Below are 18,800 nucleotides of genomic sequence, written 5' to 3'. Positions count from 1 at the left end.
CTTGCCACTCATAGCACTTCATACTTGAGCAACAGGGAGCCACTGTGGGCCCCTCAAACACCACATTTTCTCAGGCCCACGTGCCTTTGCATGTGCCATTGTTTCTGCTTTGGACACCATCTTTCTCTACCCCATGTAGTCACCTGCAAAATCTTGCTCATGCTTCAAGTCAGCCTAAAGGGCACCTCCTCTATCAAGGCTTCCCAGATCCTTCCAGGCAGTCTCAGGCATGGCTGCCTCTTGGACTTCTGCTGCATTTTGTACATTCCTACATCATTAAGATAATCTTCTTGTTTGTTTCTTTTCCCACATGCTGGTCTTCTTCCCTTTTTATGTGTCTGCAGCTATCCTGGTGTCTGGCACACCTTAGATGCTCAAGAAATAGTTACAAGGAAAAGGGAGGAAGGATGGAAAGAAAGGCAAGGGGAATGAAATAGGGAAGGGTGGAGGGAGGGAGAAAAAGAGGAAGGAACGAAGGAAAAGAGGGAGAAGGGAGAAGGGAGAAGATGGAGATAAGCCTGAAAGTGGGGAGAGTGGAGATCACTGGTGTGACCTGCTGGCCTCCATTTTCTCAGTGCAGAAGAAAGTTTGAAAGGTCCTGCTGGGCTCCCTCCCACCCCAGAGGCTGACTTTCAGAAGTGGAAGTGATAATAGACACAGAATTTGAAGTGTAGTTGTGTAAAACGAACACACAAAGACAGAGCACATACACACAAAACAATCTATCTTTTTCTGTATTTCAAATCCCAACACAAACATCAGTGGCCATGGATCATCTATGTAAAAACAAAAAATAAAATTCTTCCATGAAAAGAATTAGGTTTTTAAAGCTATCTATTGCCTGGGAAAGGAGTAACCTTTCTATGTTTTCAGTAGCAAGTTTATGAGCCAAGTTCTTTCTTGGAGGACCAATGTAAGAGACTGAAAATACAATTGAACTCCCAAGGAGATTTTTGAAAAGAAAAAATCTCCAAAGTTAGGCCTGAGTGAAGTGCTAACAGACTGAGATGACAAAGATTTAGATTGAACCGCCTAGAAAGATGGAGAAGGTAGTGGTTCCTTCTGTGCCGCCCCAGGATAATACCACAGAAACAGAATGTCCTTCGCTACATTCTGTGACAGTTTTTCAAGTTTCTGTGGCATTGGTATTCACATAGCAGAATGGGGAGTAGAACCCGCGGTCCTTCCCCCACCACACCAAACGTGCTTGGAGTCTTGAAAAGGCACTTGTGATGATTCTTCTCTTGAATGGCCACCTCCACTTTGAGATCCCTTCCAGGCAGCCTGTTCTCCCCAGGTCTCCATTTCTTTGATTTCCCTGAAAACAAGTGGTCTGGGGCAGGGTTCCTGCCTCCGTTTTTCAAATATCCCCAAGAATTTATCCTCAATGGCCAGAATGCCTCTTCTGCCTGTGAGACGTGGGAAATCCAAGGTAGCACTAAGGCTACTAGTTGTGGTGGATTCTCAGGCCCAGTGGGAGCCTCCTCTTAATCTCTCCAGACCAAGGCCCAGCCCCAACCCAACCTACCCAGGTTGATCTCTGTAAAGAAGGAAGGCAGATTTCTAATTGGCCCTAAACATTCATCCTTTAGTTTCCAGGTGCCTCAAAATGGCGGGTACTCACCCTCCCTGGGAGGGCTTTTGAGTCTAGGCCTTGGAATTTTTTCCTTCAGTTTTGCCCATGTCTGTCCTGTTTGGTTCCCTTAACGCATGTTTGATAGTTGTTGGTTTTACCTATAAACAAAGCCTTCACTCCCTCCAGCTGTTCCTCCCGTACCACTGATTGATGAGTATGACAGATCCACTCAGGACCTCTCTCCTCACTTCTTTGAAGGCAACTGAAAAACTGAATAGTCAAATGGACAATGGCCAGACCATATATTAAAGTAGAACTCTGACCCACAACATGCAGCAACCAGCCCGGGAAGCCAAACCACAATCTGCAGCTGTTACCCAACCAAAGTGGGTTCCCTCCTGATGAGTTAAATCAGCCTCTCCACCAGAAGCAGTTGTCTCACAAAGTAAAGTATATTTGTGGCAAATAGGAGACCATGTGGAATAATTTCCAGAGTCACGGCATCTGTGAACAATGGGAAGCAGGGACTTTTATTTCGGTTGGGGAATGAATATTCAATAGGGAGAGGTGAGTATTCTCTTGCACAGGCTCAGTTGGAAAACATGCTTCCACGTACACTGCAGTTATGGTAATGAGGACTAAGCTCCTCCTGGAGAGATCTTAGCATTAAAAATAAGGCAAAAGTCACAGGCGTAGCTCTCATGGTGAGGCTATGTCTGGTTCAGGGAAGTTGGTGATCGCATCTCCTTAACATAACAGAAGGAAAAAGAACAATTTGGAAAAACAATTAAAATCCAAACCCACCCTTGAGTTCCTCGGAGTAACTAGTCAGCGACACAGCAACCATTCCATGAAATCAAACCACAACCTCGATAGCAATAGGCCCCAAATGGTCAGGACTCCAACAAGAACTGGTAATTTCCCTAAGTTTTGTCCTCGTTTTCAACTTAGAATCAACCAGAGAAAGCCAAATATATTCCCCTAAAGAATTACAAAGGATGCTCTGCTTGTAGTTACCCAGCTTCCCAGGCCAACAGTCTCTAATCAGGGAACACCTGAAGCTTTCTCTTGCCGACGAAAATAATCCATAACCAATCTATAAATGAAAAATTGGGTGAGTTTATTCTGAGCTGAAATCTGACGACCATGGCCCAGGGCCTTTCTTCCCAAAGGAAGAAAGGGCACTGAAGAAGTAGGGTGCACAGAGTGGTTATATACCCCCAAACAGGGTGTTTCACATATGATTGAAATGTCCCTCCCACAATAGTCACAAGATTGTCCTGTCGGCACAGCACTTGATGGACACAGCAGGTAGTGGGTCTGCTATCTTGGTGGGTGTAGCAGGAGGCAAGTCTATTGTCTTGAGCTGGGTGGTCACAGGTGAGCGCAGCAATCAGTTTCTAGCCTAAGGAAAGATGCTTAATCCTTAAGGAGACGCCAAAGTTGGGAGGCGGAGAGAAGTTGCACCTTTATCTCAAGGGCCTTTGCTTTTGCCATAGGGAATGTCTAAAGCAGATATACAATGCATGCTCAACAGCCATGGTCAGGCCCTTTTGGAAAGACAAGGTCAGGCCGAATTAGGTTTATACCAAATGGCTTCCTGATATTCTCCAATATATCCTATTGCTTGCCATTTTTATTTGTCACTCTTTTTCCCACTATAAAGGTTTCCCATCCCCCTGCTTGCTTTTGAGTTTCTGCCAAAATGCAAGTGACGTGGCTGACTCCTTTGTTAGAGCACTTTCTGAATAAATAGCCTTTAGTCATTCTCATGTGGGTGATCTTTGCCTATTTCCATGCAACCAAATGTGGTGGAAAGAACAAGAATTAAAAATCAGCCTGAATGATTCCGTTTATATGAAGTCCACAAACAGGCAAAATGAATCTGTGGTGATAGAAATAAGAAAGTAGTTGGTGGTATGTATGGGTGTGTGGGGGTGGCAGAGGTTGGATGAATTGACTGGAAAGGACCAGCGATCATCAGGACACTTTCTAGAGAGAGGGACATGTTCTATATCTTATTTTGAATGATGGTTCCGTGGTGTATCCCGTTATCAAAACTCATTCACTTAAATTCTTCAGATCTGTGCATTTTACTGTAATAAAATTATAGCTTGTGGAAGGCAGTCTAACAGATGATCCTTGGTTCCTGGTATTCACAGCCTGTACATTGCCCTCCCCCGGAGTGTGGGCTGGATCTAATGACTCACGGTTAACAAAGGGATATGGCAAAAGTGATGGGTTTTCACTTCTGAGATCAGGTTACAAAAAGACAGTGACTCTCAGGGTACTCTCTTGTTCTTTTGTTCTTGATCACTCACTCTGGAGAGACCAGCTGCCACGTTGTGAGTTTACCCTATTGAGAGGCCCACATGGCTGGTAATTGATGCTTCAGACCCCCAGCCGGTAAGTACCTGAGGCCTGGCAACAGCCAGTGAACTTGAAAGCTGATCCTCCCCCAATCAAGCCTTGAGATGAGACCACAGTCCCTGCTGATATGTTGATTGCAGCCTATAAAAGACCCTGAATCAGAACCGCCCAGCTAAGCTGTGCCTGGATTCCTGGCGCACAGGAACCGTGAGATCATAAATATTTATTCTGGGGTGTAGTTTGTTTTACAGCAATAGATAATGAATACACAGATGGGATCTGTTCTATACCAATTTTTACAAAAATGCTTGTTGAAAAGAAAGTGAAGCACAGCGCCTGGTAGTACGTGCTTCTGCTCTTTTCCTAGCTCAGAGCATCTGCCGTGCCCACCGTAATTCATTCAGTTGTCCACCCCAACTCTCCCTGGAAAGTCCTCTGCCAAAATTTCAGTTTTGCAATGTAAAATAAGTAGGACATACAGACACATTCATGGAAGACCTTCTCCGAGGCACAGGGGGAGAGAGTCTCCACATTCTGTTATGGGAGCACCCGCAGCTCTGAGGTGCACATGGAATTCAAACATCCTGACACTTGGAAAGACTCATGGAGGTAGGTGGTGGGAGGAGGGGCTATCTCTTTCCTCAGATGGATGACAGACCTCCCTCACGTCTTCCCCTCTCTTAGCTGGTGAGGATGGGGAGAGACGTGGCTTCCTTGGCCAGGATCACCTTTGCCGGAGGGACACTGCAGAGAGTGTGGACTTTGGAACCACGTGGACCCGGACCCAGGTGCACCTTTATGAGCTGGGTGAGCTTAAGTGCATTGAAGGAGTTCTGGACATGCCACCCCGAAATATGCCACTTTGGGATATGGATTATTTTGAGATGAAGGCACTTGACAAACAGCAAATGAAGAGAGACGCTTTCTCTGAACTCTCCTCAGCTGTCTAAAAACAGATCCTCCAAAAGGAACTCAATTGTCATAAATCCCCTCCCTGGGTTTCATCAACCAATGAAGATTGACTGTTATCACGAGAGAGGAGGCTAGAAGCTGACACCACACCTGGACAAACTTTGGACAATTTGTCATTTCTCCCATCCATTCTTCCGAGGGCCCACACATCTTCCCCCAAAATCAATTACTCTCCTCTAAGTTGCCTGCATTCCCCCTTTTTGTGTGTGATGCCCCTGTGTACATAATATTGAAAATGAATAAATGTGTATACCCTTTCTCCTGTTAATCTGCATTTGTCAGTTTATTTCACAGACCTAGACGAGGAGGGTAGAGGTAATGTCTTTCTACAAATCAAACATATATACTACATGGACCCTACTAACAAAGCAATGAATTTCCCCTCCCTTGCCCCAGGGAGATAAGGAGCTAGAATTGTGAGTTTTAATCAAACCAGAAAGTGAGAAACAAACAGATTATGGCAATGGTGCCTGTTGATCTCCCTGAAGTTTCCACGGGGGTGGGCCCAGCCGGAAACTTGGATTTTAATGGAAACCCCAAAAGAAAGTTCTGATAAAAGGAAAGGAAACCAGAGCAGGGAAGGGATTGACTGCATTCTGAGCAAGACTAAATTCCAAGGCTGGTCAGCCGAAAGGCAGCTTCAAAGCTCAGGAGGGAGGAGGGCAGGAGGCGAGGGCTTGTGTTACGGAAAAGGCATCTTGCAGCCCGGGGAAGGGAAGCCTAGGTGTTCAACTTCTTTAGGGCTCAGGGCTGCTAAAGAAACCCAGGAAGCATGTGTGGGTGGGGCAGAGCAAAAGCACAGGCGGGAGAAAAGGAAAAGGAAGCAGTTCCTGACACCCCGTGATTGGGAGGGCACCCCTCCTCTGCAGTCACAAAGGCACCCTGCGCTTGTCTCCACCGCAACCCGGATCATGCTATTGTAATAGGCTGCTCACCTGCTGGCTCCACCACTAGATTTCTCATGAAGAATAAGAATGTATGCAATTCATTACTGTATTAACAGGATGTAGCTCAGTGCCTGAATAACAGCGACCAAGGTGGACATATCTAACCCTCACATAATAACAACAACTAACACATATTGCATTTAGGGTGTGTCAGATATGCTCTGAATTCTTTACTTCTATTAATTTTTAAAATTCACACTGTTAATATGATGCCCTCTTTATAGATGAGGAAACTCAGGCACGCAGAGTTCAAGATGCTTGCCCAAGGCCACACTGCTAGGAAACGGCAGAGCTGGGCTATCTGCTCCGGACTCTGTATTCTTGGTCCTATAATAATGTGCTCGGTAAAGGTCTGTTGAATGAATGGGCTCCCAAGCCCTGTCCTTGCCTTCCTCTCGCTGACTCTTTTTCTCCATGGTCTCACCCACCTCCTCAGTTTCAACTATTACGTCTCTGCATGTGGTTCCTACATCTGTATCTATAGCCCCAATCTCTCTCCTAAGTGCCAACTTCCAATGGATAGGAAGACATCCTTGCCTTCCACTATTTGTGGTTTATTCAAGAGACAGATACATAACCAAATAACAGTAAATCATTCATCTCACCACTACCCTACCACCCTACTTCCTCTGCCTCTCTCTTTCTTTACACACACACACAGTCAAATCCCAGAATCCCGTTCCCTACTGCCTTCTCCTCTGCAGGATATAACTGACCAGAGCGGTAATGTCCTGCTTCCCTCCCTCCTTGTTTCTCCATCTCCCTAAAGGCCCCCTAAAATTCCTGCATTAAAAATGAAATCAGATCTGCAAAACAATTCCATGCGGGAGACGGATGAGCAAAGCCATGATTTTAATTTCCTCTGCCATGTTGGACCTTGTCTTAATTAATTTAAAACAACTCCAGTCCCTATCATTGTCTGGTATTTTTTTAAAAGTTAATATGAAATTGGCCTCAGGACCCACTGGCTAAAGTGGAAGACATTTCCAAATAAGTTTCAAATTATTCATGCCTGATAGAAATGTTCCTGATGCCCGAACAGCCTCATATCATTTTTCTCCATAGTCTTTCTCAGCAGGAGAAAATGTTCTTTGGAGTAAGTACAGGGTGTTGGAGAATGCAGATAAGCAATAGAAACGTTCCGTGCATTCATTTCTAATAAACCAACTTCTTCCCTGGCATCTTTCAATGTGATTCCTGAAGCAGATTCATCCATAATTTATAATTCGTAAGCCCAGACTACAAAAACGCAGATTAACTTGTTGGTGCCTGGCATCTCTGCTTTTCTGGAAGGAAAAAGAAGGCTCATATTCAATGCGGCAAACATTCATTGTAAGCCCATGACAAGCCCTGCACACTGCCAGTAGTTGGGATACAAGAAGTAAAGATGTTGTCTCACGTGTTTTCCACGTGTTATGGTTTAGTCAGAAAGACAGATACAGGGGGTAGGCTGCGTGGCCCAGTGGTTAAGTTCACAGGCTCCACTTTGGCAGCCCAGGGTTCGAGGGTTCAGATCCTGGGTGCAGACCTACACACCACTTATCAAGCCATGCTGTGGCAGCGTCCCACATAGAAGAACTAGAATGACATACAACTAGGATATACAGCTATGCACTGGGGCTTTGAGGAGAAAAAAAAAGAGGAAGATTGGCAACAGATGTTAGCTCAGGGCCAACCTTCCTCCCAAAAAGCATACTTTAAAAAAAAAAAAAGACGATACACCAACAAAAAATGGTAAATCAGAGAGAAAAGCTATAGATGTTAACAGTAAAGAACAAAGCAAAGAAACAATTCTGGCACGGAGCCAGAGGAGAATTGAGAAGTCTTTGTAGGGTTAGGGTCCCCTGGACTGAGACCTCAAGAATGAGGACCAGTCTCTTGCTATCAGAGCAGAGTCCCCTGCAACCAGTCCCCTGTGATCATCAAATTGAAAATACTTACCAGTTTGAGGGGTGGACATTATATCATAGGGTTGTCTTAATTTTTATTACTCTGATTATTAACCAAGGAGGGTTAACATCTTTTCATGTGTTTATGTAGTCATTTGGGTTTCCTGTGTGAATCGTCCAATTTTTTTCTATTGATTTTTTTTTTGGTGAGGAAAATTTTCCCTGCACTAACATCTGTTGCTAATCTTCCTCTTTATTTTTTTTGCTTGAGGAAGATTAGCCCTGAGCTAACGTCTATGCCAATCCTTCCTCTACTTTGTATGTGGAATGCCTCCACAGCATGCCTGGTGAGTGGAGTAGGCCCACACCTAGGATCCAAACCCATGAACCCGGGCTACCAAGTGGAGCGCATGGAACTTTAGCCACCAGGCCATAGGGCCAGCCCCCTTTTCTACTTTTTATTATTGATTTGAAAGAGTTTGTCAGTAAATATGTTGAAAAAAATTTCTAAGTCAGTCTAAATTCCTTTTTGTTTATAGCACTCTTTGCCAGAGAAAAGTTTCAACTGTGATGTAGTCAGATATAACAATCCTTTCCTTTAAGGCAGACACCTTCTTTGTCTGATCAAAAACTCCATCCGTACTCTGATGTGATAACAATACTCATTTACATATTCTTTTAAAAGTTTAAAGTCTTGATTTTCACATTGAAGTCTTTCTTCTATTTAGTATTCATCTTGTTTATGGTATAAAAGAGGGATTAATGTTATTTTTAGTCTTATAGTGTTATTTATTAGATAGTCCATCCTTTTCTCAGTATTTGTTATACTGTCTCTGCCATTTGCTAAGGTCTTAGCAAAGTGTGGGTCTATCTCTGGGCTCTCTGTTCTCTCCCATGAATTTGCAGATTCCTGTACTATCGCTATTTTTTAAACACTGTTAAGTATTATAGCCATCAGACTGACAAAAATCTAAAAATCCCGAGTGTGGTAAGTGTATAGAGCATTGGAAACTCTCATACAGTGCTGGTAGGATACAAAGTGATACAATCACTTTGGAGAACAGTTTGACATTAGCATGTATGAGATTGTTCCTTATTTATAGCTGAGGTGTATTCCATGGTATAAATATACCGGTTTGTTCATGGATTTACCTTTGGATGTTTATCTGGAGTCCAGTTTTTTGCTATTATAAATAAAGCTGCTCTGAGAATTTGCGTAGTACGTTCTTTTTGTGAGCATAACTTTTTGTTTCTGTGTGAATTAGAAGTAGAATCACTCAGTCCATGGTAAGTGTAAGACTTATAAGAAACTTCCAAACTGGTTGCACTATTTTAAATTCCAACTAGTAACTGTGAGACTTCCAGGTTCCCAACATCCCTGACAACACTTGGTATTGTGACTCTTTGATTTTAGCCAGTCTAGTGAGAAGCGATAACTCATTGTGGTTTTAACTTGTATTTCTTTGATGACTGGTATTCAGCATATTTTCATGAGCTTACTGGACATTCACGTATCTTTTTTTGGTATACTATCTATTCAAATATTTTGTCAATATCTTACTGGGTTGCCTGTCTTCTTATTATTGAGTTGTAAGAATTATCTGTATAATCAGGGTTCAAGTCCTTTGTCAGATTTATGTATTGTGGAAGTTTTTTTCTCAGTCTGTAGGCTTCCTTTTTTATTTTCTTAATGATATCTTTCAAAGAGCAGAAGTTTTCATCTTGACAAAGCCCAATTTATCAACTTTTTCTTTTATGATTTACCTATCCAGAAATTTTTGCTTGCCACTAGGTTGTAAATATTTTCTTCTGGAAGTTTTATAACAGGTGCTTTTACTTTTAGGTCTATGATTTATTTCTAGGTAGTCTTGTGTATGTTGTGAGATAAAGTGCAGAATTAATTATTTTCCATAAGTATATCCAGTTGTTCCAGCACTATTTGTTGAAAAGACTATCCTTTCTCCATTGGATTACCTTGGCAACTTTGTAAAAAATCAATTAACCATATATGTGAGGGTTCATTTTGGATTCTATTCTGTCCTGTTGATCGATATTTGTATCACAACTACACTGTCTTAATTACTGTAGCTTTAGAGCCAGACTTTAAGTTAGTATAACTCCTCTATTCCAAGGTTTTTCTTCAATGATTTTTGCTATTCTAGGTCCTTTGCATTTCCAAATAAATTTTGATTCAGCTTATCAAATTCTATAAAGAGGCTTGGAGGATTTCTCTTGGGATTGCTTTGGTTCTATAAATCTATAGATCAATTTGAAGACAATCCATGAATATGGTGTATCTCTCCATTTGTTTAAGTCTTCTTTAGTTCCTCTCAGTAATGTTATATAGTTTTCATTGAACAAGCATTACACATATTTTATTAAACTTACCTTGAAGTATTTCTTGGATTTTATTGTAAATTATATTTTTTTCAGTTTGTATTTTGTCATATCTGGTATATAGAAATATAATGGACTTTTATACATTGTCTTTGTATCAACCTTGGTATCTAATTTTCAGTTCTAGCAGTTCTTTTGTTTTTTGTTTCTTAGATTCCTTGGCATCCCTCTACGTAAACGATCACATCTTCTGTGAATAGATGGTTGCTATTAAGTCTACAATCTTGCCATTTGATTTATTCCATCTGTTTTTGTACTTTTTCTCCTCTTTTCTACTTTCTCTTATACGGTATATTTTTTACAATTCCATTTAATCTAATTTATTGGCTTATTAGCTATATCTCAGTGTGTTTTTTCCATAATTGCTTTAGAGTTCATAGTATGCATCTTTGTTAGTTATACCTTTTATTCTGAGGTCACTGTCGATTCTATAGTATACATCTTTAACTCGTCACTGTCTGCCTTTAAGTCATGTTATTATGGTCAAGGAAACTTGGAGTAGAACACTTCCGTTTTCCTCCTCCTGGTCCTTGTGCTACTGCTGTCATACATTTTACTTCATTATATGTTATAGGCTTCTCAACTCATTATGTCTGTATTTTTTGCTTAGACAGTTAATTACCTAACAATATTTTTAAAAAGAGTTTGTAGGTTATGTGGCCAGAAGTTGAGAAAGTACCTCTTTGATGGCTTCTAACTTTCCCAAAGTAGGGGTAGAAGGGCATTGCTGAAGGTGGCGGGGCCAGTGGAGGCACTGATAGTTTAGTTAGAATAGAAGGGTCTGGCCTAGCCATTGAAGTTACCCAAGATTGTCAGGCCACAATCAAGGGCCCCAGTTGATGTGAAAACCCATAATATCATTGTGATATCAGCCTGAATATACAATCTGCATCTCTATTTATAACCTCTATCCTTAACACAGCCCTATAGACAAGTACTGTCCAACATAAATATAATGCAAACCACACATGTGAATCCCATAAGTAATTTTAAAGTTTCTAGTAGGCACACAAAAAAGTGAAAGACACAGATAAAATTTTAATATATTTTATTTAGTCTAATACACCCAAATTATATCAACATGTAATTAATACAAAAATTGAGATAATTAATACAAAAAATGGAGATATTTTACAATCTTTTTTCATACTGAATCTTTGAAATCATGTGTGTATTTAAATTTACAGAAGATCTCGATTCAGATTAGGCACATTTTAAATTTTTAATAGTTGCAGATGAATAATGGTGACAGTTTTGGATAGCGTATCTCTGAACAACGATTTTATTTTTTCCTATCCAACAGCAATATTGGTCAGAGGACATTTTCTTAGTTTAATGAGGAGAAGATCAGGTAAAGGCCAGAATTATAAATCAAGCTCTATCCTGTGTATTTCTTTTCATTGAGGCCACACACTGCAATACAATTAAATAAGAGTGATATGACGAGACATAATATTTCAAGTTGCCAGGTGAACTGAAAGAATTGTAGGAACTGAAGAATAGATGTTAACCAACTTCAACAAAAGGTGAGTCACACATATAGAACAGAGGGTCACTGAAAGATCCTGTAAATGGAGGCACATTAGGCCCCTTCCTGCTTCTGAAACTCTTTTTTGCTTTCATTTCTTTCCTTATTTCAAATTTTCTTCATAATTTCCCTGGAACATAAAGGGTATAAACATTAACAGAACTGGCACATATAATTCCATTTCCCAGACAATACAGATTTTAGACATAACACTTTAAAAGGGAACATCAGGATACTGAACAATGGTCTATAAACAGCAAACTATTTAAAAACATGCAACTGATCACAGTCATTAAGAGGATTCATCTTCCTGAGTCTCTAAGTGTCTTCCGCTCAAGTTGTTTCTATCAGAGTCTCAAAAGGAAAAAAATAATAGCTTCAAAAATACAGGTAAGTAAATGTCTATGGAGATAAACAAGTTCACATACACATGAGTCAAGGGACACACTTGTTTGGGAATATCTATTGCTGCATAATGAACTACTCCAAAATTTAGTGGCTTAAAATACCATTGTTCTATTCATCTGCTCGCTATTCTGAAATTTGGGCAGCGCTTGGTGACGTGAGTTTATCTCATGGCCTCAGCCGGTGTGGCTCAATAGTGGCTAGAGGACCCAATTCAAAGACAGCTTCACGCACATGGATGGCAGCTACTGCTGTCTATTGACTGGGAACTCAGCTGTGGCTGTTAGCCAGGGTCCTCTGTTCTTTTCCATGAGGGCTTCCCACATGGCTATGTTGGGTTTCTAACAGGGTGTTCAGTCTTCTTGAATAACAGCTGGCTTCCCTCAGACCCTAAGCCCCAAAGGAGAGCTGCTGATCCTTAAGAGGTTTAGTCCTAAACCTGGCACAGAATTGTTTCCACAACATTCTATTGCTTAGAGCACATCACAGAGCCAGAAGAAATGGAAAGGGAGAGAACTACACAGGAGTATGATTACGAGGAAATGTGGTTCACTGGGAGCCACCAAACAGCACTAGTTCATAAGAATGAACTAGTTGCCGTGGCCCACTTCTCTTCGCAATAGATATTCTCATCCTTAAACACTTTTTGCACTTTCAGGGTCAATAATTCTCTGTAGCGATGACATCCAAATTGTAATTTTAACCTGTGGTTCTTTACCAATACCCAAATTCTTATATTTAAGAGCCTTTTGGCTATCTCTAACTGAATATCCCACTGATACCTCAAATTCAACATTTGCAAACAACTCCTTAGCTCAAAATATTTCTTTCTAAATATATCCATCTTAGTTAATAGCATCACTATTGACACAAGCCAATAACATAGGGGATCCCTCAAGCCCTATTTCTACCTCATCCTCTCTTTCAATCAGCCAAATTCCAAGCCAGGTACTATTAGGCCTACTATTATGGCTTGAGTTTTGTTCCCCAAAATGATATGTTGAAGTCCTAACCCCTGGTACCTGTGAATGTGACCTTATTTGGAAACAGAATTTTTGCAGATATAGGCAAGTAAAGATGAGGTCATTAAGGCAGGCCCTAACCTAGTGACTGGTATCTTTTAAAAAAGAGGGAAACACCAAGCAAAGACACAGACACAGAGAGAGAACGCCATGTGATGATGGAGGCAGAGACAGGAGAGATGCGGCTACAAGACAAGGAACACCAAGGATTGATGGCCACCACCCAAAGTTAGGAAGAGCCAAGGAAAGAGTCTCCCTTACGGGTTTCAGGTGCAGCATGGCCCTGCCAACACCTAGACTTTGGACTCCCAGCCTCTAGAACTGTGAGAGAATAAATTTCTCTTGTTTAAAGTCACCAAATTTGTGGTACTTTGTTACAGCAGCCCTAGGAAACTAATACCTTTACATTTTAAATATCTATTGAATTCTTTTCCCTCTTTCTTTATCCCCAATCATTGCCTCGTCATCTCTAATATGCCCTTTAAAGCAACTACACTAATCTTCCTTAAAAATAAATCTAAACACTGAACTCTCTGCTTAATATTACTCAACGGGTCCCCACTGCCTAAAGAATAGTCTAAATTCCTTGGCTTGGCCTTCAACCTCCTTCATAATTTAGACGTTGCCTCCCTCTCCCACCACGTGCCTGCTACTTCCCCATGTATACGTCACACATCAGCCTTTTCAAGTTCTTGCTTCATGACTTTTTTGCCCTAGGCCTTTGCATGTCACACTTCTGCATGTGATAGCATCTACATGTTGTCCACCCAATGGACTCTGGCTTTTCTGTCAATACTTAATTCAGATGTGACCTTTTCTAGAAGTCTTTCCTAACCCTTTGTCCTCAATCCAGCCAGAATTAGTTATTTCCTCCATTGTGTTTCCATAGCACCTATACATACATCTCTTTTAGAAATACATGATATCCTGCATTGCTTGTTTGTAGGTACCACCCTCACTAGATTATGAAGTCCTTGAAGACAGAGATGTGCCTCATTCATTTCTATATCCTCAGGACCTATACACTTGGGTCATATTAGGTATTTAATAAATATTTGTTGAGTGAGTAAATAAATGAGATAATGAATAAATGATTTTCCAGGAGTAATCAAAGAAATCCACATTCAAGAAGAATTTCACGTGAGAAACATTTAACAGAGTTTATTTTCCACCTGGGGTCACAGAAACCTGGGTTTTTAAACTCTGTAAAAATCTAAATTTGCCTTTGATATAGGTCACTAGTGATGAGAAAAATCAAACCCAATTTCATCCACAATTCCTGACCTCTTAAATCATATAAATGAATGACGCCTACTCACCTATGATGTCCTAGAATGATACTCACCCTGGTATGTAATCTGTTTGGAAATTTCTGGAACAAAAGAGCAGAGACTAGGTATGCTTTTACTCATCCAACATTTGTTGTGTGTTTAATATGTACGCTTCCTAGGTGAATCAGACGTGGTTCTGCCTTCAGAGAAGGGAGACTCTTTCACTTTGTGTAATACCTGGAAGAGTGCCCCAGTAACAGCTGGCGGTGGTACTTTTGCTCACTGTGTAGAACTCACTTGTTCCAGACCAACACAAAAGGGGCTATTTTTTCCTGGGTTCTTTTCTAGAAATTGGGTCGCTGGTATTTTTAGACACAATTAAGTAGTTATTCCTTAATCATTTTCAATAGTTTTCATAATTTTCTTATCCAACTATGGAGTCATCTGACATGAGAAAAAATACTTTCTTTTAAGTAACAATAAATTTCCCAAGAAAGGAAAAATAGCTCCTGGTGTTTGTACACGGCAGGCACTTTGGAGGGCTCAAGAAACTCTGACATCAAATGCTTTTTAGATGAGTTTTCCATTTACGAATTGATGACAACCTCATTTTAGCCCATTCCTTCCACTTCAGCCCTTAAACCTGGGCTGACCCACTCCAGGATGGTGAGGTAAATAACTCCGCTGACACTCTCCAGTCAACCTGCTAACGCAAAGAACATGCACCAGCATTCTAGACAACAGCCCTAGACCGCGCCGCTTGCCCTCCTCTTCACTGCGGTCCACAGCCAGTTTTGACTTCTCCAGTCAGATCCTGGCTCTGAGCCCTTCCTTCACTCCCACAGTTGGGCAGACCTGATTCTCCGTCACTTTCCCAGACAGTTCCTGGTTCAGCTTGTTTCTTTGTTTCTGGCCCCGAGAGGAAAATGTCCTGCTCTAAACCAACTTCTCTGGAACCCACTGGCAGGATGTGACCTTGGGCATACTGCTACTTTCCCCTTTCCCTGGACCTCACTTCTATTCCTTCTTGTAAGTATTTTTCTTTCACTGACATACAGTGATCCTGAGATCAAATAGCTCTATCACACAGTTTTATTTAGATACAAATGGATTTCTGATAAAGGAGTCAGGTCACTTTGCCCATAAAGTTATATAAATGGTAAACAAAACAGTAAATAAATGTTATGTGATTTTATCCAAGCACCTGCTCCTGCTTCTGGCAGAGCTGAGACAGCAGATATGCCATTTGTCTGGAGCTCTTTAGCTTCACTGCACAATGTAGTCATTCAACAAATATTATTGTGTATCTATAGGGGGTGCTGTGCTATGCTCTGAGAACTCAGTGATGGACAAGACATATGTGATCCTCATCCTCTGCAATCACAATATAATGGCAGAGAGTGACAATTGAATCATTTAGATACTAAGTAGGAGGTAAGGCATCAGGCATCTGCTCTAGTTTTCCAAGGTTCCTGGAAACTTCTAGAAGTTGTGAAGGAGCCAAAGTGTGGGGTGTCCTCTACCATTCCCTTTAAATGTCCTTCACAGACTGACTTGTTCAGATATTGAAATCTGTCTAGAGGAGAATGACCAGAATGAAGAGAAGAGGCAGAATCTGCCTGAATGAGGAGGTGTCGCAAGCACTAGGAATATTTATCCTGGAGGAGAGTGGATATAAACACACAATAGATGTGAGCTGAAGGGCTCCTGTCTGAAAGGATGAAGGCCCCTATTTCACATGATTGCAGAGGCAGAATCAGAACTTGATTGTATGTTATAAAGAGGTAGATTTCGTTCAATATAAATAGAAATATTTTGACAATTCAAGCTTAATAACAGCATTTCAATAGCTGCTACCTATTGGTGCCTGTGATATGTCAGACACCATGCTAGATGCTTTATGTATTTGATTAAATTTGGGCTTTCAGTTCAAAATAACAAACTGATCACACACGTGAACCCCATTGAAGTAACAGGAAAGAATTACAAAAAAGAATAAATTCACAACAGCTCTGAGAGCAAGAGAGTCTGGAAATGGATGAGTGGAGTGGATATTTCAGTGAATTTCTAGGGGACACAAAGCAGGAAGGATCATAAGGATGATGCACCAGAACACAGGAAGCTGACAGCAGAACGCTCTCCAGAGAGGGCTGCAGTGGGCGAGGGAGCTACCCTCCCGAATGGAGACTCAGAGTAGGTCCAAGCTCTGAATTAGCAGATACTGAGAGTGGAAGAGAGATGTGGGGCCATAACTAGCACAGTTAAGCTCCTGAACAGGGGAGTCAGTTACTCAAATACCTCTCTCTGTTCCTACCACCAGTCCTTAAGGACACAGAGCAATTGGCAGTAGCAGTATTTTCCCCCAGCACAAACCCTGAGCCCTGCTCTTCAAGAAAGAGTCCGCTTGGAGAGGCCAGGCCTCTCAGTGGGAGTTGCTGCCTATCTTAGAATAAATCTGTCCTTCTTTTACCATAAGGATGGAGGTGGGGATGAGTCTGCCTGTCTGCTGCCCATAAACATACCCGACGTGTTAATCTTTCACTCAACATGCTCTGCACAAGTACGTAGAGCTCAAGGCCAGCCCTCATCATTTGGGAACACAGGTACTGGAGAAATGGTAGAGGAAACCTATGACAGTGTCTCTATTAATTGACCTAGTCTTTCTTTCATAAATACAAAGGAAATCCAGGATCACAAGCTTTTTGAGGAAAATCAACAGGTTAAAAAAGAAAGACCAAGATGAGAAAACAAAACAAGAAACTAGTTCAAAACAAACTCTAAAAAAAAGAAAATCTGACCTTGGAGGAAACAGAATATTCAGGAAAAGAAGGAAAATTTGAAATGGTTCTTAATATCTTCAGGTATCTGTGAAGATACTGCACTAATGGAGCATGATGGGCTGCTGAAAACGAGGCATTCAGAAAATAATTGATTGGAAATTAAAAATGTGATTTCTGCATTAAAAATTTAGTAGTAGGGCTGGATGATAAAATTAAACTGTCAAGAACATGGAACAAAAGAAAAAGGATACAAAACATGAGAGAAAAGACATGAAGCACCAAACCAGTGTATCAGACTGAAGAACTGAACCCAGTAAATGAAAAGAGTACATCACTGAGGAAGGAAAAAAACAAATTTCCCCAAGCCAAAAAAAAAGACCAGATCTTCAGAATGAAATGTGTCCCCCAAAAGCTAAGCAGAAGGAATGAAAAAAGATATGTATACAGATACATCGGTGTAAAATTTCACTAAGGATAAAGAAACACTCCTAAAAGCTGCCATAAAGAAAAATAAAGCCCACATAAATAGATGAACTACAAAGGAACAAATATCAGGTCAACTGTAGACATGGTATCATCAATATTGGAAGCTAGAATACAATCTAGCAAGGCCTCCAAGGTGCTGAGAAAATGGAATCTGTGACACTACATCAAGTGACACGGCTGTCCCAAGAGATGGATGGAGAGAGGCAGCAGACACAAGCGAAGCACCTGGGTCCCTCCATGTAGATAGAAGGTACAACTCACAGTCACACAGCACACAGGCCAGCAGCACACCCAGTCAGAGTGCACACTCTCTGGCCTGCACATCTTCCTGGAGGCACACAGCTGCTGCTCTACCACCTGGTTCAGGTGAGCATTCCATTCAAAAGCTCTATTTGGTGTTTTTTTTGTACTGAACCCTATTCCCCACTCTGGTTTCTTTCCTGCCAGCCCACCAGGAGTGAGTAACTTGTTATGACTTCAACACGTTCCAGAATGTTTATTGCAGACAGAGCAAATCCAAGGTCACTCCCCCAAAGTCATTCTCCAGGTGTGCTTGCCCTATGGCAGATCCACATGTGAGGCCTCCTTGAAGGCAGTTCCTGCTCCAGTCAGTCACCAAGAGGACTAAATTCCTTCCAGAACAGCAGGGAGTCAGAGTTTATCACAGTCTCTCTGAAAAAATAAAAAGACTTGAGAATTTACTTGAAAATTGAAAAATGAAGCTAAAAAGGAAGAATTTAAGAAAAAAAATGTAGGGCTGGCTCTGTAGCTGAGTGGTTAAGTTCACACACTCCATTTTGGCGGCCTAGGGTTTCGCCGGTTCAGATCCTGGAGAGGGACATGGCATCACTCATCAGGCCATGCTGAGGTGGCATCCCATGCCACAACTAGGAGGACCCACTACTAAAAAAAAATATACAACTATATACTGGAGGGATTTGGGGACAAAAAAAGCAGAAAAAAAAGAAGATAGGCAACAGTTGTTAGCTCAGGTACCAATCTTAAAAAAAAAAAAATGGATGTGGGGAGGTCTATGAAAATAATAGAATTATTCCAAGGATATAATGAAAAGACATATTAGATGACAATTTTACAGAGACTTTATAAAACAATTGTCCCAAATTAGAATTTGAAGTCAAAGGACTCCGAGATGATTA

At 41.2% G+C, this 18,800-nt stretch overlaps 1 protein-coding gene and 1 long non-coding RNA gene across 2 annotated transcripts in view; one reads left to right on the top strand and one right to left on the bottom strand.

The window, feature by feature from the left end:
• Positions 1–18,800, top strand: part of HNRNPM (heterogeneous nuclear ribonucleoprotein M) — a 357,001-nt gene that overhangs the window by 218,600 nt on the left and 119,601 nt on the right. The window lies entirely within an intron of this gene.
• The window catches only part of LOC106783437 (uncharacterized), a 46,549-nt gene continuing 45,873 nt past the window's right edge, over positions 18,125–18,800 (bottom strand). Inside the window, exon 6 of the long non-coding RNA XR_011440650.1 lies at positions 18,125–18,315. This is a non-coding gene — a long non-coding RNA (uncharacterized lncRNA). The remainder of the gene's footprint in view (positions 18,316–18,800) is intronic.

The sequence above is a fragment of the Equus caballus genome, chromosome 7, assembly GCF_041296265.1.
Source record: "Equus caballus isolate H_3958 breed thoroughbred chromosome 7, TB-T2T, whole genome shotgun sequence".
Classification (NCBI taxonomy): domain Eukaryota; kingdom Metazoa; phylum Chordata; class Mammalia; order Perissodactyla; family Equidae; genus Equus; species Equus caballus.
The sequence above is the reverse complement of the archived record's forward strand: the minus strand, read 5'-3'. Positions and strand labels throughout refer to the sequence as shown.